Source organism: Sciurus carolinensis, chromosome 10 (assembly GCF_902686445.1).
Source record: "Sciurus carolinensis chromosome 10, mSciCar1.2, whole genome shotgun sequence".
In the NCBI taxonomy this organism is placed as follows: domain Eukaryota; kingdom Metazoa; phylum Chordata; class Mammalia; order Rodentia; family Sciuridae; genus Sciurus; species Sciurus carolinensis.
Window position 1 is genome coordinate 114,071,008 of NC_062222.1, and position 21,477 is coordinate 114,092,484.

The following is a 21,477-nucleotide window of genomic DNA, read 5'->3' on the forward strand; positions in this document are numbered from 1 at the left end:
CAGAGGGAAACCAATAAGAATATCAGCAGATTTTTCAATCCAGACCCTAAAAGCTAGAAGGGCCTGGAACAACATTTTTCAAACCCTGAAAGAAAATGGATGCCAACCAAGAATCTTATACCCAGAAAACTTACCTTCAAATTTGAGGATGAAATAAGATCCTTCCATGATAAACAAAAGCTAAAGGAATTTACAAAAAGAAAGCCAGCATTACAGAACATTCTCAGCAAAATATTCCATGAGGAAGAGATGAAAAATAACGATGCAAATCAGGAACAGGAGGCGCTATTCTAAAGGAATACCCAAATAAAGGAGAAACCAAATCATATCAAAAAACAAATATGAGTCAAATGACTGAGAATACAAATCATATCACAATAATAACCCTGAATGTTAATGGCCTGAACTCATCAATCAAAAGACATAGACTGGCAGATTGAATTAAAAAGAAAAATCCAACAATATGCTGCCTGCAATAGACTTATCTCATAGAAAGAGATACCCATAGACTAAAGGTGAAAGGATGGGAAAAACATACCATGCACACGAACACAACAAAAAAGCTGGAGTATCCATCCTCATTTCAGATAATGTGGACTTCAAGCCAAAACTAGTCAGAAGGGATAAAGAAGGACATTACATGCTGCTTAAAGGAAGCATAAATCAGCAAGACATAACAATCATAAATATCTATGCCCTGAACATTGGCTCATCCACGTACATCAAACAAATCCTTCTCAATTCCAGAAATCAAATAGACCACAACACAATAATACTAGGCGATTTTAACACACCTCTCTCACCACTGGATAGATCGTCCAAACAAAAATTGAATAAAGAAACCATAGATCTCAATAACACAACCAACAGTTTAGATTTAATGAACATATATAGAATATTCCATCCAACAAAGAATGAATACACTTTCTTCTCAGCAGCACATGGATCCTTCTCCAAAATAGACCATATCTTATGCCACAAAGCTACTGTTAGCAAATACAAGAAGATAGAGATACTACCTTGTACTCTATCAGATCATAATGGATTGAAATTAGAAATAAATGACAGAATAAAAAACAGAAATTTCTCCAATACCTGGAGATTAAATAATACACTATTATATGATGAATGGATAACAGAAGACATCAGGAGGGAAATAAAAAAATTCTTAGAAGTAAACGAGAACAAAAACACATCATATCAAAATCTCTGGGACACTATGAAAGCAGTACTTCGAGGACGATTTATTTCATGGGGCACATTCAAAAAAAGAAGTAGAAATCAACAAATAAATGTCTTAACACTACAGCTCAAAGCGCTAGAAAAAGAAGAGCAGACCAATACCAAAAGTAGTAGAAGACAGGAAATAGTTAAAATCAGAGCCGAAATCAATGAAATCGAAACAAAAGAAACAATTGGAAAAATTAACAAAATAAACAGTTGGTTCTTTGAAAAAATAAACAAAATTGATAAACCCTTAGCCACACTAACAAAGAGAAAGAGGGAGAAAACTCAAATTACTAAAATTCGGAATGAACAAGGAAACATCACAACAGACACGAGTGAAATACAAAACATAATTAGAAGCTATTTTGAAAATCTATACTCCAACAAAGCAGAAAACCTCGAAGACATCAACAAATTTCTAGAGACATATGAATTACCTAAACTGAAAGGGGAAGACATACACAACTTAAATAAACCAATTTCAAGCAATGAAATAGAAGAGGTCATCAAAAGCCTACCAACAAAGAAAAGTCCGGGACCAGATGGGTTCTCAGACGAGTTCTACAAAACCTTTAAAGAAGAGCTCATTCCAATACTCCTCAAACTATTCCATAAAATAGAAGAGGAGGGAACCCTCCCAAACTCGTTCTATGAAGCCAATATCACCCTGATACCTAAACCAGACAGAGACACATCGAGGAAAGAAAATTTCAGATCAATATCCTTAATGAACATCGACGCAAAAATTCTCAACAAAATTTTAGCAAATTGCATACAAATATATATTAAAAAGATAGTGCACCACGATCAAGTGGGTTTTATCCCAGGGATGCAAGGTTGGTTCAACATTCGGAAATCAGTAAATGTCATTCATCATATCAACAGACTTAAAGTTAAGAATCACATGATTATTTCAATAGATGCAGAAAAAGCATTCAATAAAATACAGCATCCCTTCATGCTCAAAACACTAGAAAAAATTGGGGTAGTGGGAACATTCCTTAACATTATAAAGGCCATCTACGCTAAGCCCATGGCCAATATCATTCTAAATGGTGAAAAACTGAAAGCGTTCCCCCTAAAAACTGGAACAAGGCAGGGATGCCCTCTTTCACCACTTCTATTCAACATCGTCCTTGAGACTCTAGCCAGAGCAATTAGACAGACCAAAGAAATTAAAGTGATATGAATTGGAAAAGAAGAACTCAAACTATCCCTCTTCGTTGATGACATGATTATATCTTTAGAGAAACCTGGAAATTCCACCAGAAAACTTTTAGAACTCATACGTGAATTCAGTAAAGTAGCAGGTTACAAGATCAATGCTCATAAATTCAATGCATTTTTGTACATATGTGATGAATCTTCAGAAAGAGAAATTAGGAAAACTATCCCATTCACAATAGCATCGAAAAAAATAAAATACTTGGGAATCAATCTCACAAAAGAGGTGAAAGACCTCTACAATGAGAACTACAGAACACTAAAGAAAGAAATTAAAGAAAACTTTAGAAGATGGAAAGATCTCCCATGTTCCTGGATAGGCAGAATTAATATTGTCAAAATGGCCATACTACCTAAAGTGCTATACAGATTCAATGCAATTCCAATTAAAATCCCAATGATGTACCTTGAAGAAATAGAGCAAGAAATTATGAAATTCATCTGGAAGAATAAAAAATCTAGAATAGCTAAAGCAATCCTCAGTAGCAAGAGCGAAGCAGGGGGTATTGCAATACCAGATCTTCAACCCTACTACAAAGCAATAGTAACAAAAACGGCATGGTATTGGTACCAAAATAGACAGGTAGATCAATGGTACAGAATAGAGGACATGGACACAAACCCAAATAAATACAATTTTCTCATACTAGACAAAGGTTCCAAAAATATGCAATGGAGAAAAGATAGCCTCTTCCACAAATGGTGCTGGGAAAACTGGAAAACCATATGCAACAGAATGAAACTAAACCCCTATCTCTCACCCTACACAAAAATCAACTCAAAATGGATCAAGGACCTCGGAATCAGACCAGAGACCCTGCATCTTATAGAAGAAAAAGTAGGTCCAAATCTTCAACTCGTTGGCTTAGGATCAGACTTCCTTAACAGGACTCCCATAGCACAAGAAATAAAAGCAAGAATCAACAACTGGGATAGATTCAAACTAAATAGCTTTCTCTCAGCAAAGGAAACTATCAGTAATGTGAAGAGAGAACCTACAGAGTGGGAGAATATCTTTGCCAACCATACCTCAGATAGAGCGCTAATTTCCAGAATCTATAAAGAACTCAAAAAACTCTACACGAAGAACACAAATAATCCAATCAACAAATGGGCTAAGGAAATGAACAGACACTTCACAGAAGAAGATGTACAAGCAATCAACAGATATATGAAAAAATGTTCAACATCCCTAGTAATAAGGGAAATGCAAATCAAAACTACCCTAAGATTTCATCTCACCCCAATTAGAATGGCGATTATCAAGAACACAAGCAATGATAGGTGTTGGCGAGGATGTGGTGAAAAAGGAACACTCATACATTGCTGGTGGGGTTGCAAATTAGTGCAGCCACTTTGGAAAGCAGTATGGAGATTCCTCAGAAAGCTTGGAATGGAAACACCATTTGACCCAGCTGTCCCACTCCTTGGCCTATACCCAAAGGACTTAAAATCAGCATACTACAGAGATACAGCCACATCAATGTTCATTGCTGCTCAATTCACCATAGCCAGATTGTGGAACCAACCTAGATGCCCATCAGTTGATGAATGGATAAAGAAACTGTGGCATATATATACAATGGAATATTACTCTGCAATGAAGAATGATAAAATTATGGCATTTGTAGGCAAATGGATGAAATTGGAGTATATCATGCTAAGTGAGATAAGCCAATCTCAAAAAACTAAAGGACAAATGATCTCGCTGATAAGCAGATGAGGACATATATTGGGGGGTGTGTGGGGTTAGCATTAGGTTTAGGGTTAGGTTTAGGATTAGGGATAAGGAATGTGGTAAGAATGAATGAAAGAAGGATTGTATAGAGGGAAAAGAGGAGTGGGAGGGGTGGGGGGGAAGAGAAAAATATTAATGAATCAAGCATCATTGCCCTATGTAAACGTATGATTACACAAATGGTATGCCTTGACTCCATGTACAAATAGAGAAACAACATGTATCCCATTTGTATACAGTAATAATAAAAAATAAATTTAAAAAAATCATGAATGGAACCTGATTTGTTCCATAACATGAAAAGACCAAATTTAAGAATTATTGGAATAGAGGAAGGCACAGAGATAGAAACTAAAGGAATGCCAATATTTTCAAAGAAATAATAGCAGATAATTTCCCAAACTTGAAGAATGAAATGGAAAATCAAATACAAGATGTTTACAGGACACCAAATGTACAAAAGTAAAACATATTCAAATCTAGGAGACTTATAATGAAAATGCCTAGCATACAGAATAAGGATAGAAATTTAAAGGCTGCAAGAAAAAGTATCAGATTACATATAGGGGAAACCAACTCAGATCTCCGTAGATTTATCAACTCTACCCTCAAAGCTAGGAGGTCATGGAACAACATATACCAAGCTCTGAAAGGAGATGAATGCCAAACAAGAATCACATCCAGCAAAACTAAGCTTCAGATTTGATGATAAAGTAAAAACCTTTCATGATAAACAAAAGTTAAAATAATTTTCAAATAGAAATCCTATACTACAGAACATTCTCAGCAAAATATTCCGTGAGGAGCAAATGAAAAAGAACAATGAAAGTCAGCAAAGGGAGGAACTACACTAAAGGAAAAGCTAATCGAAGTCAAGATAAAATGCTAAAAAAATAAGTAATTGAAATGACCAGGACTACAAATCATATCTCAATAATAACCCTGAATACTAATGGCCTAAACTCATTAATCAAAAGACACAGACTGGTAGATTGGATTAAAAAAAAAAAAAAAAAAAAGACCCAACCATATGCTGCCTTCCAGACACACATCTCATAGCTAAAGCCTCCATAGGCTGAAGGTGAAAAGATGGGAAAAAAACATATCACACACACAGATTGCATAAAAAAGCAGGTGTTTCCATCCTTCTATCTGATAAAGTAAACATCAAGCCAAACTTAGTCCAAAGGGAAAAAGAATAACATTTCATAGGGCTTAAAGGAATCATACATCAACAAGATATAACAATCGTAAATATTTGTATCCCAAACAATGGAGCATTCATGTACTTCAAACAGACCCTTCTCAATTTCATAAATCAAATAGACCACAACACAATAATGGGTGAATTTAACACATCTCTCTTATCACTGAATAGATCTTCCAAACAAAAATTGAACAAAAACACCACAGAACTCAATAACACAATCAATAATTAAGACTTCTCGGACATATATAGAGAATTCCATTGATCAATGAGCGAATACACTTTTTTCTCAGCAGCACGTGGATACTTCTCTAAAATAGACCACATGTTATGCCACCAAGCAACTCTTAGTAAATGCAAAAAATAGAGATATTTCCCTTCATTTCATCAGATCATAATGGAATGATATTAGAAATCAATGATAAAATAAAAAATAAAAGCTCCTTCAATGACTGGAGACTAAATAATATACTATTAAATGGTGCATGCAGAGCAGAAGACATCAGAGAGGAGATTAAAAAAAAAATCTCAGAGGTAAATGAGAACACAGATACACTATATCAAAATCTCTAAGACACTATGAAGGCAGTGCTAAGAGGAAAGTTCATTGCATTGAGCTCATTCATTAAAAGAATAAAGAGTCATCAAATAAATGGCCTAATATTAATCACAAAGCCCTAGGAAAAGAAGAACAAATGAATACCAAAATTAGTAGAAGACTGGAAATAATTAAAATCAGAGCTGAAATCAATGAAATTGAAACAAAAGAAATATTGAAAGAATTGAAAAAACAAAAAGTTGGTTGTTTGAAAAAATAAATATAATTTATAAACCCTTAGTTGCACTCATGAAGAGAAAGAGAAAGAAAGCTCAAACTACTAAAATTTGTGGTGAATATGGAAATATCATAAAGGACACTATTGAAATACAGAGATAATTAAAAACTATTTTGAAAATTTATACTCCAGTAAAATAGAAATTCTCAAAGAGATCAACAAATTTCCAGAGACATATTATCTACCCAAACTGAATCAAGAGGGCATACATGATTTAAACAAATAGATTTCAAGCAATGAAATAGAAGCTATCAAAAGTCTACCAACCAAGGACCAGATAGATTCTCAGCCAAGTTCTACAAGACTGTGAAAGAAAACTAACATCATTATTCCTCTAATTATTCCTTGAATAGAAAAGGAGGGAACACTTCCAAACTCATTCTATGAGGTTAGTGTCACCTGATACCAAAACCAGACAAAGACACAAGAAAGGAAAATTTCAGATCAACGTCCCTGATGAACATAGATGCAAAAATTCTTAATAAAATTCTGGCAAATTGCATACAAAAACATATTAAAAATATAGTGCACTATGATCAAGTGGGGTTCATTCAGGGATGCAAGTTTGATTCACCATACAGAAATTAATAAATGTAATTCATCACATCAATAGACAAAGGTAAAAAATCATAGGATCATTTCAATAGACACAGAAAAAGCATTTGATAAAATACAGCACCCCCTCATGTTTAAAACACTAGAAAAACTAGGAATAGTAGGAGTATATCTCGACACTGTCAAACCTATCTATGCTAAGCTGAAGGTCAGTATCATTCTAAATTGAGAATAACTAAAAGCATTCTATCTCTAAAAACTGGAACAAGATTCCCTCTTTCATCACCTCTACTCATCATAGTCCCTAAAATTCTATCTAGAGCCATTAGGTGAAATAATTTAAAGGGATATAAATAGTAAAAAAGAATAAACTATCACTATTTGTAGATGACATGATTCTGTATTAAGAGGATCAAAAACTTCTATAATGAATGAATGAATTCAGCAAAGTATCAGGATATAAAATCAACACCCATAAATCAAATGCATTTCTATACATCAGTAATGAATCCTCTGAAAAAGAAATTAGGAAAACTACTCCATAAAAATATTAAAAAAAAGTAATTGGGGAATCAATCAAATAAAAGAGGTAAAAAACTACAATAAAAGCTACAGAACACTAAAAAAGAAATTAAAGAAAACTTTAGAAAATGGAAAGTTCTCCCATACTCTTGGATAGGCAGAATTAATATTGTCAAAATGGCCATACTACAAAAAGCATTATACAGATTCAATGCTTTCCAATTAAAATCCAACTTCTTTCATCATAGATATAGAGAAAGTCATCATGAAATTCATTAGGAAAAAGGAGAGGCCCAGAATAACCAAAGTAATATTTAGCAAGAAGAGTGAAACAGGAGGCATCACAACACCAGACCTTAAACAATACTACAAAGGTATAGTGACAAAAATGGATGTTATTGGCACCAAAATAGACTAGAAGATCAATGGTACAGAATAGAAGACCCAGAGACAAACCCACATAAATACAGTTATCCCGCAGCAGACAAAGATGCCGCAAACACACAATGGAGGAAAGACAGCTTCTTCAACAAATGGTGTTGATGGGGGTGTTGGGGAACTGGAAATCCATATGCAGCAAAATGAAATTGAACCCCTATCTCAAAATGGATCAAGCACCTAGGAATTAGAACACAGACCCTGCACCAAGTAGAAGAAAAAGTGGGCCAAAATCCTCATCATGTCAGCTTTGAACCAGTCTTCCTTAACATACTCCTAAAACCCAAGAAATAATAATCAATAAATGAAATGGATTCAAAATAAAAAGTTTTCTCTTGGCAAAGGAAACAATCCATAACGTGAAGGGAGAGCCTACAAAATGGGAAAAAATCTTTTCCATATGCACTTCAGATAGAGCACTAATCTCCAGGATTTATAAGGAACTCAAAAATCTTTTTTTTTATTATTTTTTTATTTTTATAGATTGCATTTTGATTCATTGTACATAAATGGAGTAGATCTTTTCATCTCTATGGTTGTGCATGCTCTAGATTCATACCATTTGTGTAATCATACATGTACTTTGGGTAATGATGTCTGTTTCATTACACCATTTTTCATACCTCACTCCCTCTCATTTCCCTCAACACCAAAAATACAAATAACCCAATCAATAAATGGGCTAAAGAACTAAACAGACACTCACAGTGGAAGATATACAATCAATCAACAAATATATGAAGCAAATGTTCAACATCTCTAATAATTAGAGAAATGCAAATCAAAACTAATCTAGACTTCATCTGATTCCAGTCAGAATGGCTATTATCAACCATAAGTGTCAGTGAGGATGTGGAGGTAAAGGTACAGTCAGTCATACATTTCTGGTGGGATTGCAAATTGTTACAACCACTCTGGAAAGCAGTATGGAGTTTCCTTAGAAAACCTGAAATGGAACCACTGTTTGACCCAGCTACCCTACTCCTTGGTTGAAACCCAAAGGACTTAAAATCAGCATATTATAGTGATGCAGTCACATTAATGTTTATAACAACTTAATTCACAATAGCTAAACTGTGGAACCAACATAGATACTCTTTAATAGATGAATGGATGAAGAAACTATGGTATATATACAAAATGGAATATTATTCAGCCTTAAGAATAAAATTCTGGCATTTGCAGGTATATGGATGGAGTTGGAGAATATCATGCTAAGTGAAATAAGACCAAATGTTTTCTTTGATACATGGAATCTGATCCAAAATGTCATGGGGGAAAAGGGAAGAATGGAGGAATTTTAAATTGGGCAGAGGGGAGTGAGGGGAGGAGAGGGGAAAGATGGTGGATTAAGATGGACATTATTATCCTATTACCATGTATGATTGCACAAATGGTGTGACTGCATCATGTACAACCAGAGAAATGAAAATTTGTGCTCCATTTGCGTGGAATGAGTTGAAATACACTTTTCTCTCATGTATAATTAGAACAAATAAAAAAGTAATCATATTTAAAAATATAATTAACATATGTATGATGACAGCCTACAGATTTAAGGATATTTTTTAAAAGGTAAAAGCCGAAGGTACTAGTAAGACTAAACTAGTAATGATTGTTATGTGTAAAAATGATGCACAATGGAACCAAGCAACCTAGGTTTTGGAAGTCAGTGGGTAGAAAGCTAGTGCAGGAGTCATGTAAGCCAAAGATGCTAATAACTCATTTCTTTCATGAGAGAAGCTAAAAATTAACAACCTAGTGCAATGACACACCAGCAGATCTATATACTTTGTTAGGTACAAAAATAACACTGCATGATATTGTTTACCTGGGTTTCAGAGGTCATTTTAGGAGTCAGTGTCCCTGGACTTCTCTGACTTCTCTTCCCTCATTCTGAAAACATCACCTCATTATTTGTCAAACTTAATAGGCACAATGAAAATACAACTGATTCTGTTTGACACAGAAAATTTTTGTTCCTGCTATGAGATAAATGTATGGAGACTATCTGTAAATTAAGCTCTGCTGAACAGAGTCAAGAGATAAATATCAGTGTGCTAAAGACACTGACATTCTTCTCCATTCTAATGACATTATGAGTGTCTTTCAAAGGCTTTGTACAGAGTACATGAGGATTTGTTTTTAATTCCACTTAAAGAGGGTAATTGAGTTGAAAGATTTTGAGTTAATGAATATCATTTATCAAAAGACCTCAATATCTCCATATCCTATCACCAATGACTATTATTTTTCCTCCTGAAATTCCTAAAATCAGTTTCCATTATTCTTTTGAGTTCTATTAAACTGATATTATGGGTCAGGAATGTAATGTGAGGGCAAAACACTTCCCTACTGTATGTGTGCTCCTAGATCAATATCCTGCACCAGCACAACCTATTTCTTATCACCTTCAAATCCATTCCATGTTCCACCAACAGATATTCATCACTGAGTGGGAGAAAGAAATGGGGAGAGGGAGGGAGGAGAGGAAGAGAGAGAGAGAGAGAGAGAGATATCAAGTGAGCAAGGGAGCTGTGAAGAGTAAAATGTAAATAATCTGTCTAGGGTACTGAGTCTCTCAAAAAATGTGTAACTAGGTCATCCAAGTATTGTGCTAATACTGTAGCACAATATTTCTGAGTTCTGAAAGGGAAAATAGAGACATATAAATGTGTGCAATATTAATATAAATAATATGAACAATACATTAATATATTAGAGCAATAACGTTTTGCATTCTAGGTTTTAATACTCATTTTAAATGTTAACTTCTCTCCATCCTAAGTGCACAATTGATTTGAAAGTTGGTGAAAAATATGGGTCATGAAATTCAGCAGTGGATATTAAGAAAATAGCACCTCTCTGTCTTGAATATGTTCTTTTTTTTTCACTTCAAAACTTCTAAAAGTGAAATGTTGACTAAACATACTAAGTTTTCTGTACTTGCAAGTAAAATCTCAATATTGTAAACATCTGACTCCTCGATGCTGTCTAAAGAAAAATATACAATAAAAAATTTGTCTGGGGAGAAAATCTTTGCCAATCATACTTCAATAGAGCACTATAGAAGAGTCTATTATAGAATCTATAAAGAACTCAAAAACCTCTACACCAAGAATACAAATAACCCAATCGATTAATGGGCTAAGGAAATGAACAGACACTTCACAGAAGAAGATATACAAGCAATCAACAAACATATGGAAAAATGTTCAACATCCCTAGTAATAAGGGAAATGCAAATCAAAACCGCCCTAAGATTCCATCTCACCCCAATTAGAATGGCGATTATCAAGAATACAAGCAACAACAGGTGTTGGCGAGGATGTGGGGAGAAAGGTACACTCATAAATTGCTGGTGGGGCTGCAAATTAGTGCAGCCACTCTGGAAAGCAGTGTGGAGATTCCTTAGAAAACTTGGAATGGAACCACCATTTTTCCCAGCTATCCCACTCCTTGGCCTATACCCAAAGGACTTAAAATCAGCATACTACAGAGATACAGCCACATCAATGTTCATAGCTGCTCAATTCACAATAGCCAGATTGTGGAACCAACCTAGATGCCCTTCAGTTGATGAATGGATAAAGAAACTGTGGTATACATATACAATGGAATATTATTCAGCCATAAAGAATGACAAAATTATGGCATTTGTAGGCAAATGGATGAAATTGGAGAATATCATGTTAAGTGAGATAAGCCAATCTCAAAAAACCAAAGGATGAATGATCTCGCTGATAAGTGGATGATGACACATAATGGGGGGTGGGAGGGGGTAGTGTTGTGGTAGGGTTAGGGTTAGGGAGGGAGGCAAGAATGGAGGAAGGAAGGACTGTATAGAGGGAAAAGGGGTGGGAGGGGTGGGGGGAAGGGAAAAATAATAAAATGAATCAAACAACAATACCCTATGTAAATTTATGATTACACACATGGCACGCCTTTACTCCATGTACAAATGGAGAAACAACATCTATCCCATTTGTTTACGATAAAAAAAAAAATTTTGTCTGTTATTGGATGTCATGAAAATTTTTTAAAACAATAGAACATCTACAAGTGCTTCCTGATAAGTTCACCTACTTCCATTCATGCATGTTTGTAACTATTCTACTCTTATCTACTCTGGCATTTGTCCAAGTCGTTACAGCTGTATTTGTACAATCACCTCTGGGTTTGCAGATTGGCTGTTTTTCAAGACCTTGTAATTAATGATCCTATCTTTCTACTTAACGTTAAGAGTGGTTTTTAGGTGCCAGTGATGGAACTATTCAAAAAGTCCTATGTGACTTTGATAACAGATTAAACATTATTTTTAATGAATGAACCCATGGAAGAAAAGACAATTCATAGGTATAAGATCCTCATATCCTAAACCAGGCAACTTGACATTTGCATTGAAATTTCTTCATTTTGTCTTTTACAGAACAATGCCTTCCCTTTATCTTTTAGATTAAGTAATGTATAATGTTCAGTGAAGAAAAAGTCATATCATTGTGAAAGACATGCTGCAGAATTTTAAGTATAGGCAAAGACATTTATTGAAATGGGTCAAAACCAGTTTAGAAAAGCTGTTCCTTTTGGGTCCTCTGGCAAACTCTCAGTAACTTATAATACACTATTTTATTTTATATTTTTAAGTAAGTTGCAATTGCCATTGTGAATTTCCATTTAAGGCATACTTTTAAAAAAAGTATACGAATTTTTTTCCCCAAATCTCTCAATTTGAAATTTGGGTTTTTAATTATTGACAACTCAAGGTATTTGAGTTGATAAACTTCTACAGTAAATATATCCTATTTCATCATAAACTGATGTATGGATTAACAAGTGTGAAAGCATTTTTATACATAACATTATTATGTTTAAATGTATATGCAGAAACAAATCATATGAATTCAGATAATATATATCAAATAAATTATATTCTTATAATCCTTACATGCTTGAAGGGTATTTAAACATATTAATTTATTTTCAATGAGATAAAAATTTTAAATTGCCATAAGAATCATATATATATATATACTTTATATGTATATGTACTTTATATATACATACACACACACACACACACACTATATATAGCAACTTAGAATTGTTCTTTCTAATTATTAACCCAATTTGCCATACAACTTGTTGCAAACATCCAGAGGTTATAGTTTTTAGCATAACATGAAAAATAAATGAGAAAGTAACTAGATAAAATAATTATTAATGAAGGGAAAATAAGCCTGGAAGATGATAAGCAGGCTAATATTTTGAAGTTAACTCTTCTGTCTAAAGCTCAGTAATGGTATAGAAGGGAGAGCTATGTGAAGTAAGACCAGGCACCTCCAATTTATATTTTGTTTTTTCAGTTAATGATAATCTGTCTGTGTTATTTACATGACTCTGGTTTGTCACTGTTATCAGTTAGCTAATAATGTAAAAAAATAATTCAGAAAAAGAAAAAAACTATTTATTTTAAATAGTAATCAGAATTTTGAACATTTCCTACATGTCAAATGTATAGTTTAGTTTAACAATATTTATATACTTTTGGAATTAAGGTCACTTCAGAAAAATTAGAAAATGCAGAAAAATATTTTGACAGGCAGAGTAGATGCATTATTAATAAATTATCATGAGAATCTTCAAAAAGTTATTATTCCCTAGTAATTTAAGATAACTGAGATTTCCAGGATTAAGAGTAAGTAAATTACCCATGTAGTGGAGCTAATAGGTAATGAAAAGTCTAATTTTAGATTTATAATATTTGCTGTACAACTTGTTTCTAAACGTTTGGATTTCAAAGAATATTCTCATTTTATTATCATTAATTTTAAGTGTAGGATAACCTACTTCCAAGAGGCAGTATTATGTTGTAGGCAGAAACATACTCTGAAAGCCCATATTTGAATACTGGCCCTTTGATGTTCTTGCTGTGTGAACTTAGACAAGATAGTTAACTGTGTCTCTGTTTCCTCAACACTAAATAGCAGCAGGAATTTCATACAATGTTTCAAAGAACAGTGCTAAGATGTATAAGGCATTCAAAACACTGTCAAGTTGGTAGGTCATATACTCATCATTAGCACCATTATCATGGAACATAGGTACTGAGTAACAATATTAAAATGAATAAAGACAGGAAAAGATTCTGTGGAATTATTATCACCTATTATGAGAAAAAATAAATTTTCAAGTCAAAGAAAAATAAATTAATTTGAGAAAGAAAGATTACTCCTTCCCATGATACAATGACTTGTGAACATTTGCATTGATACACTTCCATTGTCTGAGTAGCGATTGTTTCTTAAAAGTAGAAATCATGTGAAACACAATGTAACTTTATGTTATTGTATTTTCTTCTTGGTGCTGTTTTACAAGTTGATAGGTAGACCTTGAGTGTTCACAATTTTGAGGTTTCATCTTCAGAGATAATTTTTGTTAAATTTACATTTTTAACCTTTTTGAAAATCTTTTTGTATTTGTGTATATGTGTGTGTGTGTGTTTGTGAACACGTTTACTCATATGCTTCTTTGTCCTGGTGAGGAGAAGCACAGACAAGAAAGAATATTTTGTTTCATTTTATCAATTCAATGATACATTATATCAAAGTACCATTGTTTTTGAAATGTATTCTCTAAAAAATACATACTTTGTATTCCACAAAAAAAATTCTTAGCATAGCTTTGAATGATTACAAAGTGTATTCATATTATTATATTAGTATGACTTAACCAATTCCTTCTTGTTCAATATTTAAGTAATACAGTTTTAGCTATTATAAATAATGTTATAATGCACATTTTTAAAAGAATATTTCTAGTATATTTGTTAATATAACCCCAAATTGAAAATAACCCAAATATCTACCCACAGATATATAAACCAAGTGTTGTACATTCATGCTATGGGATACTTTTCAACAAAATAAAGAAACAAAGTACCAATCTACAAAGCAACACAGATGAATGTCAAAACCATTACTTCAAGTAAAAGATACCAGATACAAGAAAGGACATAACTGCATGATTCTTCTCTTTTCTTTTAATCATAATTATTTTTGCAGAATATTCTTAACCATGTTAAAGATTTGCATATGAATACATAAAAATACATATTTTATGTAAATCTAAATATTTACATAAGATTACACTAGAATGTGAATGGGTCTTTTCCTAAGTGTTTCACTGACTGGTGACTCAATATTAGTTTTTATATTTCTTTATATTTTATTGGTTATTTGCAATCAGCATATTGCTATTAAAATAGTTATAATTTTTAAAAAATACTCAAGTGCAAGCATTATGCCCACCTTTGCATTCATAAAGGCGTCCATGTTGATGTTAGCTGGCCACTTGCCTAACAATCCTCTTGAACACAAACCTGTTTAACCTAGACCTCCTCACCTCAATTGTACGCACAGGGAAAATGCTGTCATAAGGGACTGCTGACACCAGGCATCATATCAGCTGCTCCTCTGTTTGGGTCTCCATATTTTTTTTGATTCACCATTCTTAGCTACAGCAGTAAATGTACTCTTTCTGACTTCTAAATTCTACCATATATAATCAAAAGAAAATTGAAGAAAATACATGTTTCTAGAAACTGAAGGGACCTGTTAAACATTGAGGACTCTTCTTTTCCTCCAAGAATATAAATTTTTAGAGTCTTTATGGACTGAAGAACATAAAACAGTCAATACTTGATCTTCTCAAAATAGTTTCCTCTGAAACCAATTCTAACTTTAAGGAATTGTGCTGGCATACTAGACTTGTTTTGTATGAAGTCCAATATTCTATGTAAATGTGTCAGCTTTTAATGAAAGTTTCTTTGTGTGTTCAGAGACTTGAGACAATTTATGCAATACAGATCCTGCGACAGAGAGTTCCTGCATTTAGTGCACATCATAGCTTTTGCTCCTGATGACTTCATTTTATTTTGAAGATAGGTGGTTAGAAAACTGAGATCTAGTTTAAAATCATTACTAAATTATAAGTAAATCAAATCATTTTTATGAACCAGGCAAATGCAAAATGCTATATATTGCACTTTTAGATTGCTATTTACATCATTGCAAGTTTCATATCAAACTTCTGGGAAAGAATGCAGTCTTCTATGCTTTAAAATAGTGAGTTTATTATATGTAAATTATAACACCTAAGAACAGGTAATTAATAATATGTAAGTATAATCACCATCATAAATGTAATATATCATTATTTAAAGCAGAGTTGAATTAGTTTTGATCTTTGAATTCAGTTGTGCCAGTGACACAGGTTTAGCTAATTGTTGAATTGATTTATTTACTTGCTAATATCTGAATCATTGAACTGTCAATAAAATGACTGGATTAGAATCATGTGTCTATCATTATATTATAGGTTTTAAAAGAACATAGTAATGATTTAAATTGCATCATTTTGACTTTTGGGGGAGAAAGTGATTTTTTTTCAAGGACTATATGAAACTATGAAAAGTGTCATTTTTTATATTTTTTATTCAACTCATTGTATTTAATATTAACTATGGTCTAGGAATTCTACTATACCTAAATCAAATAAACCAGAGGACTAGTGTTACAGTTTTGACTTTCATTATCTCCTAAAGGCTCATGTGATAAAGGCCTGATACTGTAGTATAGTGCTGTACGAAGGTGATGCAACATTCGAGAAATGGGATTTAGTGGATGTCTTCAGATCACTGGGGACGTGCCCACATTAGGGATTGTGGGACCCTGCTCTCTTCCTCTTTCTCTTTTTTTTCTCCCAGGATATGAGCGGAGAGGTTTTGTTACAACACAGTCTCATCACAAACTTACTACAGGCCCCAAAACTGTGGGGTCAATTGAACATGGACTGAAACCTATAAATCTGTTAAACAAATTAATTATTTTTTCTTTATAATTTGATTTTCTCAGTTATGTTGTTACAATATTGGCAAGCTGGTTACCATAACTAGTATGTCTATTATGAAATGAAATTACACAATATTCTATGAACAATGACTTATATGACTGAGGTTATTTAGAGTCTATGTGGTAGAAAACATAAAGCTAATAGTTTTGTTCTGGTATTTAAGTAATTTCTTCAAAATCCCTAAATAATCTTTCTTGGCTTATCTGTAGTTTTCCTCCTGTTTGAACATCACTTCAGGTTTCTCACATGGATGTCACATCTTCAAGAATCATACTTCCTTTTAGATCAGAAATAAGAAGAAAAGAATAACAAGGTCTTTTCTATTATTCTTTTATATTTGAGAAACAAATGACAATTATTTTTTCTCAAAGAAAAATTCTATTTGCTGGGTCTCAGTAACCACAACTGAGTCTTGTGGTCAAATCTACCTACAAGGAAAGATGGGAAAGATGAAGATTTTCAAGGATGGTTAGATTTTGGCATTGAGATTAGGAATTTTAAACAAGTTTAGGTGTCCTTAATAAGGGCAATGAGTTCGAGTGGCTGTTAATTTCAACATTGCAATTTCTGGCATTTTTAGCTAGGTCTGCCCTAAACGAGAATATCAGAGATGTTTCCTTCATTCAACTAACAACCATCCAATGAATGGAAAGTATCTAATACTTCATCACATGGATAGTGCCATCCTAATTATTTAAAATTGAACCAAATAGAAATAACTCCAGCAAAAGGACAAGTAGAAATCAAAATGCAGCACAAAGACATGATGGTGGACATTGATGGAAGCTCATATGCAGTAAAGTGAGTAAGAGTCATCTCACTTAGAAGGGGCAGTTTAATAATCGATGTTTACTGGGAAACCTGGAAATAAGTAGAGGTTAGAGAATTTGAAATTCTATGCAAAATTCCTAGCACTTCTGAAGATGCAGAGAAAAAGCAGGAGTCTTCCACTGACCTACACTACCTGGTCCTTAAACTTTCAGTGTATTCGCAATGGGTACAAGAGTAGGAAGATGGTACATGTACATGTGCCTGCACATACATGTGTGTGATCTGCAGCATGTGTGTCAGAAAGGAGCACAGAGAGGCAAAAGTGGCTAAACTTATCGGCACAGTAAATTGTGCAAAGTACTTTAGATTTTATTCTGAAAGCGATGAAAACTGACACAGGGTTTAAAACAGAAACTAATTGTCCTGCTTTGCACTTTAGGAAGATCTCATTGGCTCCAGAAAGAAAAAAATTTGGAGGTTAACCAGGAGTAAAGAGGGGGAATGATTAATTAGCTATTATAGTAATAATAGTGGGAACATTTATTGAAACAGCAGATGAGAAAGACGAGCATATTGCTAGGACCAAATAAAATGATCATGATGTTAGAGACATTCATATTACCTATTGGACATGGGGGGAGGGGCATGCAATCAGAAATTTAATCTACAGATTAGCATCTGAAATGGATGTTCTTTCTTGCGGATTCAAATTTGCAGATAATCAGTTTACAGAATGTAATTGAATTGGGGAGAGTAGGCGAGTGCTTAGAGAGACTAAATTAGAACCCAGAGGACTGACACCAGGTAAGAAGCAGTACCAGAAAACTCATTCATCATAGCTGTTGGCTTGAATGCTGCTAAAATATGGCAGAAAACAGGCCCTTGGATAATCATACTATCTCTTGTCACAGTGAAATTGAATGAGCAAGATAAATTGACATATTGTGAGACCAAATGACAGTGATTAAGTACCAACCATGCACTGAAATGCTTGATCCAATTCCTTACTGTACCAAGGGGTAGAGTGACCTTTGAAAGAGTCTACAGTAGAATGGCCTACATAGGAAAGCTTTCTTTTCCTAAAACTTGACAGTGATGAAGGAAAGATTTCAATACTTTTAAAAAGTAGAGCATGCTGATCCTAGGATCTCAAATTCCATCATTTTAAAAGTCTTACTCAAAATTAATGAAATATTCTTATTCTGATCTGGCAGAGATCAGTTATGTAAATGCATAAATTATTTGCCTGGTCTTTCCAATGAGGAAGGAAGTATTTGATTTTTATCAAATCTTCTTTTTGTTAAAATAAATATTTATTATCACAGCCATTGCACTTGATTCCAACAGATGAACAGATGGATAATAAATGTTTTTCATGTTTGTGATTACTGTCCAGCTACAGAAACGTAATAAACATAATATAAGCTAAGTTAAAATATATTATCATGGCAAATTTTATAATACAGGTATGAAACTATTTTTTTCATTTCAAGCATAGATTTCTTGAGACTGAAGATTATTCTTCCTTTTTGCTTACTCAGCATTAAGCACACTATCTGCATAGGTGCTTTATATTTAGCAATATCTTTGTATTTCATTTTGTTTGAATACTATTTAATTCAGTTTATAATGATACATATAAAAATAGCAACAAACTGAAGGTAGCCACTAGGAAAACAGAAAGAGACATACAGTGAAAATGGGAGTGAAGCCAGCTTTCAAGGTTTTAAAGATGTTTGACTTCTTACTTCACTCGGAGTAACAAACTTGTCACTAGTGTAGGGGACCACGCTGTGGCTTAGAAAATGATATTTAAAAAAGCATTTGCAGAACACCAGTGTTTTTCAGGTGAAATGGCAAAAGCAATTTAGGCAGAAAGTGTTTCACTGAACTTTGGTCAGATACAGGTGAATGGGTTAGGGTGGATAGTTCAAGGACGAGAATAAAAAGATACCTTATAGTCATATTGGGAAATAATTGGGCATTGTTATGGGTTGAATTTTATCTTCACAAAATTCATATGTTGATGTCTTAGTGCCTAATACTTCAGAATATAGTTGTATGTGAGATGAAAATAGTAGTAAATTTGTTTAATAAGTTGCTGCTGAAGCATCCATTTAGATCTGAAATAAGTTATTTGGAACCCAGTCCTATCTTATTACCATTGCCTAGTTAGGACTTACCCACTCTCTGTGGTTATTTGCAATGTATCCCACTTTCTCTCATCCTACACACCCCCAAGTCCAAAACATCCCAAAGTTGCTGACCATGATAAAATCGGATTGTTAATACAAGTCATGTAAATGCTTTCTCTTAGCAGATGTTCTCTTTAAACTAGCTAATCCACAATCCTTGCAGAAAAACCTAAGGATAATGTGCACGATTTTAATAACAGCAGAGTTTGCAGGTCCTAGCATCTCTCTCTCCTGGTCCCATCGACCCTAACCAGTCTGGCTCTAGTCCATCTAGCTCTAGCTTTCTCCCCACACTGGTTAGCTGTCTGATGACTCAAGACTTCCCATCAGTCTGTCCGAGACACCCTGCTATGGCTAGAATTTGTTTTTTCCACTCTGAAACATGCTGATGTGACTGCTATTGTGGACTTGTTATGAGGTGGCACCTTTCAGAGGTAATCAGGTCATTAGAAGGGATTAATGCCTTTCTTAAAGGACTGGGTTAATTCTCTTTCTTGTGGGAATGGATTGGTTACCATGAGAACAGTTATAAAACAATATTGTCCCTTGTGTTATGTCTTTTCTGCAGGTGCTGGCTGGGCCTTTATTTCCGTCATCATGTTATAAAGCAGAATGAGGTCCTCAGATGTGGTTGCCTGACTTTGGATTCCTAGCTACCTGAACTGTGAGCCAAAACAAACTTCTTTCCTTTTTAAATTTCACATTCTCAAGTTTTTATTTTTTTTAATAGCAAAAGAAAGTAAATCAGACTCCAAGACCATATTTGAGTAAAATCACAAGATAGGTAATTAAAGTAAAATGAAACTGTTTGGATAGTCCCTAGTCCAGAATGACTGGTGATATTCTAAGAAGAGATTAGGACACAAACAACACAGAAACCCAAGGATGACCATATGAAGTCACAGTGAGAAGTCAGTCATCCACAGGACAAGAAGAAAGGCCTTAGATATTTTGTTATTGGAATTCTAGCCTCCAGAATTGTAAGGAAATTAATTCATGTTGTTTAAGCTACCTAGTGTTTTTATTATTATTATTATTATTATTTAATTTTTACAGACTGCATTTGATTCATTGTACACAAATGGGGTACATCTTTTTATTTCTATGGTTGTGCACGATGTAGATTCATACCATTCATGTAATCATACATGTACGAAGGGTAGTAATGTCTGTCTCATTTTACCATTTTTCATACCCCTGCCCCCTCCTCTCTCTCATTTCCCTCTATATAATCTAAAGTTCTCCATTATTCTCTCATCTCCCACCCCCCACCCTCATTATATATCATCATTCACTTATCAGGGAAAACATTTAACCTTTGGTTTTTTGGGATTGGCTTATTTCACTTAGCATGATATTCTCCAATTCCATCCATTTATCTACAAATACCATAATATTCTTCTTTATGGCTGAATAATATTTCATTGTGTTTATATACCACAGTTTCTCTATCCATTCATCTGTCAAAGCACAAGAAATTAAAGCAAGAATCAATAAATGGGGTGGACTCAAACTAAAAAGCTTTTTCTCAGCAAAGGATATGATCAATAATGTGAAAAGAGAACTTACAGAGTGGGAGAAAATCTTTTCCACACATGCTTCAGATAGAGCACCAATCTCCAAAATTTATAAAGCACTTACAAAACTTTGCACCAAAAATACAAAGAACCCAATCAATAAATGGGCCAAGGAACTGAACAGACACTTTACAGAAGATGATCTACAGGTGATTAATAAGTTACCTAGTGTTATGGCAGAGCTGTCAAATTAGTAGAATTTCCAAGGTCAAAGGGCTAATGGAAGGTAGACTTGCCTTAAAACTACACAAGAAATGTGGAATGTGAGCTAGAGTAG